The 13,232-nt window shown below is 42.8% G+C and overlaps 1 long non-coding RNA gene across 1 annotated transcript in view; it reads left to right on the plus strand.

Annotated features, from left to right (window-relative positions):
* LOC132766661 (uncharacterized) overlaps positions 1-13,232 on the plus strand; it is a 158,552-nt gene that overhangs the window by 44,578 nt on the left and 100,742 nt on the right. Inside the window, exon 3 of the long non-coding RNA XR_009630536.2 lies at positions 9,262-9,362. This is a non-coding gene — a long non-coding RNA (uncharacterized lncRNA). The remainder of the gene's footprint in view (positions 1-9,261; positions 9,363-13,232) is intronic.

A 13,232-nucleotide genomic window follows, 5' to 3' on the forward strand; every position in this document is an offset into this window, starting at 1 on the left:
TCTGCTGGCATACCAACCGTCCAGAGACTTACTGGGGTCATAGTAATATTTTAGCCAACCACAACTAGGCCCACTCCCATAAGGGGGTGACCGCATATATTATCAGTTAGTTCATTCCTGGTTTCCATCTGTGAGTGTCGCCAATGTTATAAGAGCGAATCAGAGCACTTAGGCGCCTGCCATCCGCTGCTAGATTGCACCTGCACTTTGCCCCTTCCCCGCCCCTCTGTGCCGCACTTTAAGACTGCTAAATAGAGCACTTTAGATCTAGCACTTTATTAATGTGCCGTTAAGTGTGTGTTGCTGCTGATTGAATACTTCCACTGATAGGGTGCTTTCAAAATCTTTGCACTTTAAGAATTACAATTGCACTTTAAGAACTAGCTCATCAGAGCAATCCGGAACATCGACTACCACCGCGCCGCTGTTATCCATGTGGTCCCCCGCCCCTCTCTGTGTACTGTCTCTATTGCTCTTGTGTAGCGGAAGGGGCAGAGGAGGAGGTGGGTTGGAACCTGTGAATGAAAGTGTGGTGGGGAGGAGGGAGGAGGGAGAGAGGAGATGCTGGCAAGAACCAAAAAACCTAACCACGAGCGCAGTAGAACGTAATCGCTTGACTCTGGACAGCGGCATGGAGGGGGGGAGGTGTTCCACTAGCCGAGGGGCCCCCATAGAGGTCGTGGTGGGAAGGAGGAGATGCGGGAGAAGGAGACCTCGAATTCGGCTTAATTCGGACCATTTATCTAAATTGACTATTCCCAACCGGTCTCCTAAGGTAAATTGGTGTAACCAGGTGAGCGGGCCCTCTGGCTTGAAGGTGGTGTTGTTGAACGCCAGGTCTGTCAACGGAAAAACAACTTGGATCCAGGATTTAATCCTGGAGGAGCGGGCAGACCTGGCGTGCATCACGGAGACCTGGCTGGATGAAGCGGGGGGCGTAAACCTCTCCCAGCTCTGTCCTCCAGGTTTCTCCGTGCAACACCAACCAAGAGCCGGAGGACGGGGAGGCGGTGTCGCAGTGGTCTATAGAGATTCCATCCATCTAACCAGGAGCCCCATCCCGCAGACCACAAATTTTGAATGCGTCCACCTGAGGGTGGGTGACCGGGACAGAATAGGGATTCTGTTAGTGTACCGTCCACCTTGCTGCACTACAGTCTCCCTACCTGAGCTAGCGGGGGTGGTCTCGAGCCTGGCGGTGGAGTCCCAACGGCTTCTTGTGCTGGGGGACTTCAACATCCACGCCGAGGCAACCCTCACAGGTGCGGCTCAGGACTTCATGTCCGCCATGGCAACCATGGGGCTGTCCCAACGAATAACTGGCCCCACCCACTGTGCTGGACACACATTGGACTTGGTTTTCTGCCAGGGATGGGAGCAGGGTGGCGGTGTGGAGGAGTTGTCTATCTCTCCGTTGCCGTGGACCGACCACTTCCTGATTAGATTTAGGCTCACTGCGCCCCCTAACCTCCGCAAGGGTGGAGGACCCATTAGGATGGTCCGCCCCAGGAGGCTAATGGATCCGAATGGATTCCTGACGGCTCTTGGGGAGTTTCCCGCCACCGCGGTAGGTGATCATGTCGAGGCCTTGGTCGCTCTCTGGAATGGGGAGATGACCAGGGCTATTGACAAGATCGCTCCGGAACGTCCCCTCTCGAGTAACCGAGCTAAACCAGCCCCTTGGTTCACTGAGGAGCTGGCAGCGATGAAGCGAAAGAAGAGGGTTCTAGAGAGCGTGTGGCGCTCAGACCCAAGCGAGTCAAACCGAACACGGTTTGTGTCCTTTTTGAGGGCATATGCCGCGGCAATAAAAGCCGCAAAGAAAATTTTCTTTGCGGCCACTATTGCGTCTGCAAAAAACCGTCCGGCGGAGCTGTTCCGGGTTGTCAGAGGTCTTTTAACTCCCCCTATTCCAGGTGGGAGCCCTGACAATTCGGCAGCGCGCTGTGAAGCATTTGCTCGGTTCTTTGCAGACAAAGTCGCTTTGATCCGCGCTGGGCTGGACACCACATTGGATGCAGTCTCTGTGGATGTGACACAAGCACCTGCTTGTCCGATTTTGTTGGATTCTTTTCAGTTTGTGAAACCCGAGGATGTGGACAAGGTACTTGGAGGAATGAGACCCACCACGTCCATCCTAGACCCCTGCCCATCCTGGCTTCTGAAGGAGGCCAGAGGGGGATTGGCCGAGTGGGTAACGGTGGTGGTTAATGCCTCCCTTCGGGAAGGCAAGATTCCAGCGAGCCTCAAACAGGCTGTTATAAAGCCGCTGTTGAAGAAACCATCACTTGACCCCACTAAATTGGACAACTTTCGGCCTGTTTCCAATCTTCCCTTCTTGGGCAAAGTCATGGAAAGCGTGGTGGCCTCACAACTCCAGGTATTCTTGAGAGACACGGATTATCTGGATCCGGCACAGTCTGGTTTCAGACCGGGACATGGTACCGAGACGGTCTTGGTCGCCTTAGTGGATGATCTGCGCCGGGAGCTAGACAGGGGGAGTGTGTCCCTGTTGGTGCTCCTGGACCTCTCAGCGGCCTTCGATACCGTCGACCACGGTATTCTTCTGGGGCGCCTTGCAGAGATGGGTCTTGGGGGCACTGCTCTGCAGTGGCTCCGGTCATTTCTGGAGGGTCGTACTCAGAAGGTGTTGCTGGGGGACTCCTGTTCAACGCCACAGCCGTTGACCTGTGGCGTTCCTCAGGGTTCCATCTTGTCCCCCTTGCTGTTTAACATCTACATGAAGCCGCTGGGTGAGATCATCCGGAGTTTCGGGGTGCGGTGTCACCTGTACGCAGATGACGTCCAACTCTGTCACTCCTTCCCACCTGCTACTAAGGAGGCTGTCGAAGTCCTGAACCGGTGCCTGGCCGCTGTAACGGTCTGGATGAGGGCGAACAAACTGAAACTAAATCCAGACAAGACAGAGGTACTCCTGGTCAGTCGCAAGGCCGAACAGGGTATAGGGTTACAGCCTGTGCTGGACGGGGTCGCACTCCCCTTGAAGGCGCAGGTTCGCAGCTTGGGTGTGACCCTGGATTCATCGCTGAGCCTGGAACCTCAGGTTTCAGCGGTGACCAGGGGAGCATTTGCACAGCTTCGGCTCGTGCGCCAGCTGCGCCCGTATCTTGGGAAGTCTGACTTGGCCACGGTGGTACACGCTTTGGTCACATCCCGCCTCGACTACTGCAACGCTCTCTACGTGGGGCTGCCCTTGAAGACGGCCCGGAAGCTCCAGCTAGTCCAACGCGCGGCAGCCATGTTGTTAACGGGAGCTGGACGCAGAGAGCATACAACGCCCCTGCTGTCCCAGCTCCACTGGCTGCCGATCCGCTACCGGGCCCAATTTAAGGTGCTGGTGTTATCCTACAAAGCCCTAAACGGTTCCGGCCCAAAATACCTTGCAGACCGCATCTCGGCCTACGAGCCCACGAGGGCCTTGAGATCATCCGGGGGGGCCCTTCTCTCGGTCCCGCCTGCCTCACAGGCACGTCTGGCGGGGACGAGAGAGCGGGCCTTCTCGGTGGTGGCCCCCCGGCTGTGGAACACTCTCCCTGTTGAAGTGAGACAGGCGCCCTCCTTGATGGCCTTTCGTAGGGGCCTGAAAACATGGCTCTTCGAGCAGGCCTTCAACTGAGTGTATCTTGGAACGACACTGGAATGAACTAGGACTATGAATTTTGGCTATGACCCCAGGACTTGGCGAAGCAGATTTTTAGTATAAGTATATGTTATGTCGTATTGTCTGGTTTGTATTGTCCTGATTTATTGTACACTGTCTTTTCTGTTGTTGTTCACCGCCCCGAGTCGCCCCCGGGCTGAGAGGGGCGGTCAATAAATGCAATAAATAAATAAATAATAAATAAATAGCCTTGTGTAGTTTATGGCCAGATTTGAAGATTTAGCGGCTGCTCACTCCAGCACTTTGGGCAGTTAATGGAAGACAGTTAGTCTTACTTGCAGGCTCTACTGTGTTTTATGAATTTTAAAATTTTACTACATGAGGTTTATGTGTGTTTGTTGTTTATGAATTTATGTTGTTGTTTTAGAGGCTTATGTATTGTTTGTTTCATGTCTGGCACTTTGAATGTGCTCTTGTGAGCTTTCCTGAGTAACTCTGGGGAGATGGTGGCGGGGTACAAACAATTTTTTAAAATGTATTTATTTATTACAGTTTGGTTGTTAGTCCTTTAATGAGATTTACTTTCCAGTATGCTCAGTATTGCAACTGGCAGAGGCGGCCCTAGGTAATTTTCAACGGTAAGCAAACAGTATTTCCCCCCCCCCCCCCCAACCAACCACTGATATATATTTTCTGTTCGTCGTGGGAGTTCTGTGTGCCATATTTGGTTCAGTTCCATCATTGGTCGAGTTTAAAATGCTCTTTGATTATAGGTGAACTATACATCCCAGTAACTACAACTCGCATATGTCAAGGTCTATTTTCCCCCAAGAGCATCTCAAGAGCGCCCCTGGGCAAAATCAACTATACTGCAAATGCTTACTTTGCATAATGGGTTGAGCCGCCCCTGGTAACTGGTAGTGGAAATGAATGTCTGAATTATGTGTGCATTCTTATTTTGGTGTGTTGGTGTGGTCTCAGAATGAAATCTGAACAAGGGACTTGAGGTCGCTATCCACAAGTTCAAATGATGGGCAGCTCAAACACTCCACCATCCAATTCAAATGGGTGCAACTGATTTATTGTTTAGTTTGGAATAAGGCCATACTACTTCAGTCCTATGTACTCTCCATGCAATGTTTGATATAATTGTGCCTGTTTTCTTTACATAAGTAATAGTTGCAGGGAGCCTAAGCAGGGTCTTGGGAGATGGGATGCACACCTAAAATTACAAATGTGATTTGTAAAAGACTGCAATGTTATAAACAACTGCACAATATATCCAATATCTTTTAGTCAAGGCACAGACTATTTTACTTCCAAATGAAATCAAGTGAAAATAAATACAACTAACAAAAATCATTTCTCTCTGGAGAATTCTTACTTCTGTGTTGCGCAGCTGCTACCATTTTGGAACTGTAAACAAAGATGGCCATAGCATGCTGAATTTCTCTTGGTGGCTGATTAAGACAGCTGTTTATCAAATCAGAATAAGTTCTGGGCAGAGTCCAAAAGGACATAGACAGAAACATTATACTGCTTCAAAATAGGCAGGGAAACCAAATTTCAACCACTATAAAATGAGGGGAGATAGGGAGGAATTGAGAAAGCATGCAAATAAATGATAATTTCCCTAATACCAAATGGATATTATGTTTTTGATTTGCAGTGGCATTCTGGAGGGTGGCTAAGTTTTATGAGCCAACAATGAAGCTTTGCAGTAAACTTTTAGCACCCAATAACAATGAGAGATACAGTGGCATCTGTCCAGACTTCTTTGTAGATGTCCTTTGAGCTGCAGGCAAGATGTTGGAGTTACAATATCTTGCTTTATTTTGTCCATGAGCCTCACTTTATAGACAGATGTCTTTCGTTTGAAAAGGCGTTAGGTGATGGTTATGTGTTTGAAGGTGATCTCTTTTTGGAGAGCTTTCCTCTTCAGTTTGGTTTCAAGATAAATTGTGCATTGGAAAATCAAGGGTCTTGACAGTGTTGCAGTGTTCCCCTCAATGCATTTCTGTTTATATATCTCTTTAAATTATTGGTATAGGAACCAGCTTATTTGTTAAAGGTTTGTTAAAAGTTTCTAACTGCTCTATATTTAGTATGTGTTGTTGAAGGCTTTCATGGCTGGAATGACTGGGTTGCTGTGAGTTTTCAGGGCTGTATGTTCCAGGAGTATTAGATATTATTATTTTAAAACTACATACACTGTCAAACCTCTACTTATGAGCATCCCTACTAATGGGCCTGGGTTTCCTTTTAGCTTATTAGCACCTTTTTAACCTACAAGCAGCCAGAGGGAGCATTTGTGCAAGAGGGAGGGAGTGCTTGCACGAGGGTACAGGGCTTCAAGAGAGCAGCCTCACTCCCTGCATGCCCTTGCCTGAGTGCTATTTCTCTGTGCTCTTCTCTGCTTTGGGAGATTGCTGCTTGCTTTCCTGTTGTCCGCTTTGGGAGATTGCTGCATGCTTTGGGAACTTTGGCTTGGTTAATTTTGCATTGTTTTTATTCCTGGTATGTTTGGCTTAATGAAGAGAGAGAGGGAGACAGAGCAAGGAGGGAGGCTGGAATGAGTACAGTATGAAGAAAATGATGCTTCTGCCTCTTCACCTTGTGCTTGGCTTTGCCTTGCTTTTTTTGCCTTGTTGTTACACTGGCCAGCACACATTTTATTGTCTCAAATGTACTTCCTTGCCACAATTTTGGCCTTCTACTATTTTAAAGTTGATCTTCTTTTGGTTTATTGTTGCATGTGAATGTGCAAGGTTTGACTTTTTGTTACACTGTCCAACACACATTTTATTGCCTCAAATGTGTTTCCTTGTCAAAGTGGTTGGATGGAACCAAGCACTGTCTATCTCTGAACTTTTTTCCCTTACTATTTTTCATAATAGATAATCTAATGTTTTATTTGTCTTAATTTAAATACATTATTTGTTATTTATAAAGTACATTTTCTTATTTAAAAACACATAACAAAAATGGGAGAGAGGCAGTATGGAGGCCTGAATGGAAAAACTCAGTCACAGGACAAATTAAACTCTTAAGTCAAGGTATCACTGCATTCCTGTGTATAAGTCAACCTCATATATAAGCTGAAGGCAGGTTGTGGGACCAAAACTGTGGATTTTGATCTCATCTGTGGATAAGACGAGGGTCACTCCACAGAGAGGGAAAAGTGCCAGTGTCACAGAATCATAGAATAATAATAGTCCAACTCCAAGCCATGCAGGAAAAGTGCAATCAAAGTACCCTTTCAGATGGCCATCCAATAGCTTCCAAGGGAGGAGCTTCCACCACAATCTGAGGCAGAGAGTTCCAGTGATGAACAGCTCTTACAGGCAGGAAGTTCTTACTAATGCTCAGGTTGAATCTCCTTTCCTGCATTTTGAACCCTTGTTCCGAGTCCTAGTTTCCAGGGAGGTGGAAAATAAGTCTGCTACCTCTTCCTTATGACATAATTTCACATATTTATATATGGCTATCATGTTTCCTCTCAGCCTGCTCTTTTGTCCCTGGCTGCCACCACCATTTTCCTACTTTGCCATTCAAAAAGGGCAGAAGCAATGGCATGGTGGAAAGAGCGGAGAGGCTTGATGCTTCCTTCAGGTTCTCCCAGGACAGACTAAGATCTTGCTTTTAACCACTCTATTCAGATAAGGTGATGATTCCTTTTTTAAAAGGGTTAAGGTACTCACCCCAGGTTTTTTGTGTTGATTTTCAAACAAAGAATCTTGATATGTACTTGAGTATACAGGATATGTCATTGTCAGTCAGCCTGATTCTTTCGATACGCTGGTGTCAGGTCAGGAGATACCGCCAATGTGGAGTATTGATGAATAGTTCCTAAAATGTACATCTTTTAAAATAAATTAGCATAGACAAATTTTATTAAAATCTTTTTGGTGATGCACTTCCTCTTTTTTTGGCAACATGTAAGTTGCCATAATATTGCTTCATGAAGAAGTAGTTATTTCTTTAAAGATCTTAATCATTTTCATGGGCTCCTTATAGATATATTCTGTATTACTATTGCCTTTTATTTCTTGATGTAGTAAGCTCTTTCTACTATGCGTTGTATTCTATGTTAGTCACTCATACATTTAGGCAGAATTTACAACAGAGCTTTCCAAGCAATCATATTTCCAAGCAATCATGTACTTTTTAGACATGCATCATTTCGCAACACAGTAATTTAGTTTTACTAGCAAACTGGAGTTAAGCCAACCCCTTATAAGAGATACAGCCATATACATAAATTGTAATAATGAAATGTATGAGGACAAAACATCTATCTAGAAAACCTTTCATTTATATTTTTAAAAGTATATATGTAAGAAAATACATATCATATTTAAATATTTGAATACATTCCCCATGTTTTTGTCATGTATACATAAGGATATGTAAATATGTGCAAGACTAAAACATATATAACACTAACACCCATTTTAATGAGATGTATAGGTTGATAAGATGAATATTTGAATATTTGGTGGAATATTAGTTAAAGATATTGGCATTTCATCATCAAACATTTTTCAGCTTCCACATTTCAGTGATATTGTTTATTTCACATAGACTCAGAGTCTTCTCATTACATGTATGTGGCATATATACACATTGTAGCCAACACACTAGAGATCCTCTCTACAGCATTCTACCAAAATAAAAAGACATACCTGCTGATCATAGTATTGAATGTAGAGTATAAAATAAAACCATTATTTCAGCTTTCCCTTCCAAGTTGGTTCTTCTTTCTATCCCATTGTAAGCCTTGCACAACTGAGCTACATGGGTGTAGCCACAATGCCAGATAAAGTGCAGATGGCGGATGCGTAAAACCACATTGGAGAAAGAACAGTGCTTCAGCCTCTTTGACAGAGGACAGAACCTAGCACTCCCAAACACAGTCCTGTCAGAGATCCACATGTGAAGATTACTCCAAAATGCCTGGGGATTTATGAATCATTTGTGATTTTGCTCTTACTGCAAGGAAACAAAGGGCTGTTTAAAAAAATGCTTACTATTACAATGTATCATTTTTTTGAAAAAGTTGGTGAGAAAATGTGTGTTAATTAGCAGGGCATATAAAACATATTAAACAATGGCTGGCTGCATCATGCTGCTCCATCAGTAATTCAACACGATTACAGAACAAATGCTTATAACCCAATTGAATGTCTTTGGTGAAAGAGATTTCTAAAATATGTAAGATATTAGGGTATTGACAATGGAATCTGAATATTCTCCGAGGAGAGGTATGACTATGTGAATGTACATAAAACAGCTGCACTTTAAATTGTTATTTTCCTAATTTGTTTCCAAGATTTTAAATGTACTTGATGGAAATTAAATTAGAAGTCCAAAACCACATTTGTACATGTATGCACATATCTTTGTCTGTGCTGTCTACCTCTCCCTGCACTCTCTGTTTACATGTAAGCATAGCATCACTGCATAACCTTGAATCATCTGATGAATATGGAAGCCAACCATGGTCAGGCTTCTTTAGTAATTAGATGGTAAAATGTCTAAAAGGCTTTAAATGTATTTTAAGGAAAGAGGAACTAGAAGACTGAAAACCCATGCATTTATGTATGTGTATATATTTCTCTCTCTTTCTCTCTGAATAGTACCACAACACAACCCTGAACATACCTGATTTCATCTGATGATTTGGAAGACAAACCCCAGAGAACTGTTGCCAGGTAGTGAAGATGACAGATGGCATACGGTATTCTTCTATGTTCCTATATGTGTGTTTGAAAACATTGTCTTTTTAAAAAAATCAACATTCTTAATTTGAAAAAATGTACAGATTGTATCAAATCTGTTTTAAAATAATTTTATATTTTATAATATTTGATTCGTTTGATAGGTAGGTAAGAAGGTGATTGATAAAATCAATCAAGCATAGGTTAAAGTTGTAAGACTAGAAAATGTACTTTAAGCATCTTGAGGACACTGCAAAAGGTTCTTTAAAAAGAAGTTTAATAAAAAGCTAAACATTCCAATTTATTTATTTAAATGTTTCTAGATTATACTTCAGCCTCTGAGGCAATGCACAACTGATAAAATCTAGAGACCTAATTATTTTGATACAAATTAAGACAATATTTTAAAATCCAGTTTTAAAACATACGGACACACAAAAAGTAAAATTAGGACTTTATCACATTACAGAATTTTAGTATCCTAGAATGCTTGCAGGATGCTGGAAGGATAGAGCCTGCCAGAGCCCATCAGATGACAGGCTACTTCTAGTGGGGATCCATGCTTCCAGAATCCTGTTAGTGTCATAGGATGATGCCCAGAAAACACGGGATGCTTCCCATATTTTCATAGGAAAGAATGGGGTGAGTGCTGGGGGAAGTTGGGCAGCAGTGCTTCCCCCATGGGATGACTAAGGGGGCAATGCGGTGATGCAGGATGTGGGGTGGTGATTTTCCCTCTGCCTGCCAATTTGCCATGCTGCCTGGTGAACCCTGCCCCCATTGCTGTTGCCCGCAAATTGAATCTCAATGTGATGAGGTCCTAAGTCCAAAAGTGGATCTAGATTTCAGAGACCAATTGTCAGAAAAAAATGGTGTAATCTTGTCTTCCCCAGGTTTGGACTGTCCAGAGACATGGGCTGATACTTTTTGTCCCCTAAGGTTTTTGTAGTGGCAGATGTTACTCCAGCAATGAGCAAACCATGTTATATCCACTGACTGCTGCAATGAGAATGGTAGGAGATGGCAAGTGTGGCTATTTGGAGGCACTCTGATGTTGCTTGGCTACACATGTTACAGTTTTCATCTGCAAAATGGTAGAAGACATGACATCTGTACATAAGCTTTTGCCTCTTCAGATTACTTTTAGTAGACGTTTTTTCCAGCTGAAATAAATGCAGTGGATGTACTGTTTCCCTGAAAACACATTTGTTTTTGTTTTTAAAAAAACTGTATAAATTGATACACTTTTGATCATGCTCTCAACTGTGAAAAGCAGCATAGGGAGAGTAATGAAGTCAGCCCATGATCAAGTCTTTTGTCCCAGTAATCCCTCTATCTTCACATTATGGGCTCATTCTATTTTCATTCCTTGCACAATGTTGCATTATATAGCCTTAATTTCAAAAGTATTTCAGCTGGCTTTCTTTTGATTAAAAGATCATTAGTTGATTTGACTTTTGATCACAGTCCCTTCAAGGACTGACATGCAGAATGAACCCCGAGTGCCTGATTTATTAAGATGTCAATGCACGTGTACAAGGGAAAGGGCACAACTTATATTTACATGCTATTTCTCTGTCTGCACCTTTTTCATTGCTGGAGAATAAGCCTATTAGTGCATTGTTTCTTTCCACTGGTGATTATGCAATTCTTCTTGTTTTCGGAGTACAAATTGTTCTAACAAACAATTAAAATAGAGTATGGTACATGGTTAAAAATTACAGAAGATTCTTATTCACAGGCAGACCCAGGGATATGGAAGAGAACGCTGTGTCATATTGGGATGAAGCAAACAAAATCCACAGTCCCCCACTCCATTTACTCTGTTATAGGTGCATTGACCTAAATTAAACTGTCAATATTGAAAATCAATTTGATTTTCCCCAGAGCGAGAGGTCTAAAGATTGCAACCAAATTATGAATTCTTCTGTGTACTTTACCTTGTATTTTGGTACGACATCCTGTTGCAGAATTATAAGGCAGTGATGTGATTACATATTCATCCTGAACTCTTTGAAAAAATTAAGGGTGAATTAAGTACACTTAACTGAGGTACTTACTTATCAATAACAGCATACATGGATCTGCACCTTTTTGATAAACTTCACATAAGATTGATACCATGAATTATGTCAAAGTTTTAAGCAAAACAGTTCTTGTCCAATGGGATTTTATTCAAGTTGTGTATGAGCAATGTTTTTATGAATAAAACTTGGCTGTTCACTAACAATTATTAAATATCAAATCAATTAGTTAGACAGAAATATTCCCTTATGTGTCTGAAGCCACCGAGAGTTTCGAAAGCACGAAGAGACTGAAAGCAAAATGTAATTACTAGTAGCAAAATTTTGTAATTTGTTTGTGTCATGAATATTGAGTTAAACCAATGAATCGATTTGTTTGCTAAAAGACTCTGAGTAAATTAACAATTATCTTCTATGATTAGCGCACTGCTGAGAAAATACGGCTGCAATCATATGCCCATTTTCCATGCAGTAAATCTGATTGAACTCATTGAATTTACTTCAGAGTGAAAACGTAGAAGTTTCTACTCTACATCTTCTTAATTGGACTTCCTCTCCCAAATGTGATCCTTGATCTCTAGGTGAACAAGATTCCACCTGAACATTAGGAAGAACTTTCTGACTGTGAGAGCCGTTTCGCCCCTTTATTCTGCTTTGCTAATTCTGTAGTAACTGTCATATTATTGGTTTGAACTTTGCCCAGGTCTTTTGAACACCAAGGATATACCCCAAGACTGATGCCTGCTAACTCTTTCTATCCTAAGCTGTCTTGAAGCCTTTATGAGCGTTTGTGGAACAGATATGAACACACACACACACACACACACAAATCTTTAGGTCAGAGAACAAACATACACTCTTAGGCCAGTTCTTAAAATGAAGTTTCAATGACCCTGAGCTTGGAAAATTGCAAATATTGCTTGAGTGCTAGTACACTCCTCCAGCTTTTATTATAATTGATTAAAAGAGGAAAAACCTTCAGATAAAAAAGAAAAACCTAGAATTTCCCTTGCAACTGGAATTACAGATTTTAAAGCTCTTTGTTTATTTAAAATAGTCTCCAAAGTCTAGCTGATTTGCATATGATTCACAAATATAAATTACCAATATTCTATACTGGCCACTTAGTCACAAATGCATAACTAAGCTAATTCACTTGGCCTGCACACTCCCTGCAGCCAAATAAGGTGAAGATCTGTTCAGCTGCTAACTGAGGATGCTTCCAGACAGTATCAAAATGCAGGTTAAAAAAGTGGGACAAAAACCCAGGACCTGACAACAAGTCCATACACAGACCTGTCAGTCCCAGGAAATTCTCCCCTGCTACCCTCACACCTGCCTTTGATTTTACAAGTCTGCAAGATGGTGGACGGGGGACGGGGATGGGACAAAAACAGGACAGATGAATAGACAGAGGACACACAGTGGACTTTTTAAAAAGTTTCTCTGAGACATGCTAGACCTCATATGTGCTCACATGAAGATCCTAAGGTACACACAAGCAGATTTTTTCTCTCTTCACCCAATTATGAATTCAAGCTCTGTTTACTATTATAAACATTAGAACAAAGGAATGGTTGCAGAGACTTCTAACCCTAATTGCTTTCCAACTCTGCTTCCATTTAAGCACCTGTGTGTCTATGGCTCCATTTTGTGACAGCTCCATCAGCTGTTTTGGGCTTTTAAAACATGCACGTGACACAGAGAAGGCCAGACTGGGGGTCTGGAAGGAAATCATGTACAGGGAAATTCAATCATGAGAAGATGTCCATTTTTTTGTGCAGAATCAGATTTTAAGCACACCTTTTAAACATGAGCTTTTCAGCTGTGAGCCCGATTCCTCCTGCATTTTCTCCAAATGCCATT

Source organism: Anolis sagrei, chromosome 2 (assembly GCF_037176765.1).
Source record: "Anolis sagrei isolate rAnoSag1 chromosome 2, rAnoSag1.mat, whole genome shotgun sequence".
Taxonomy (NCBI): domain Eukaryota; kingdom Metazoa; phylum Chordata; class Lepidosauria; order Squamata; family Dactyloidae; genus Anolis; species Anolis sagrei.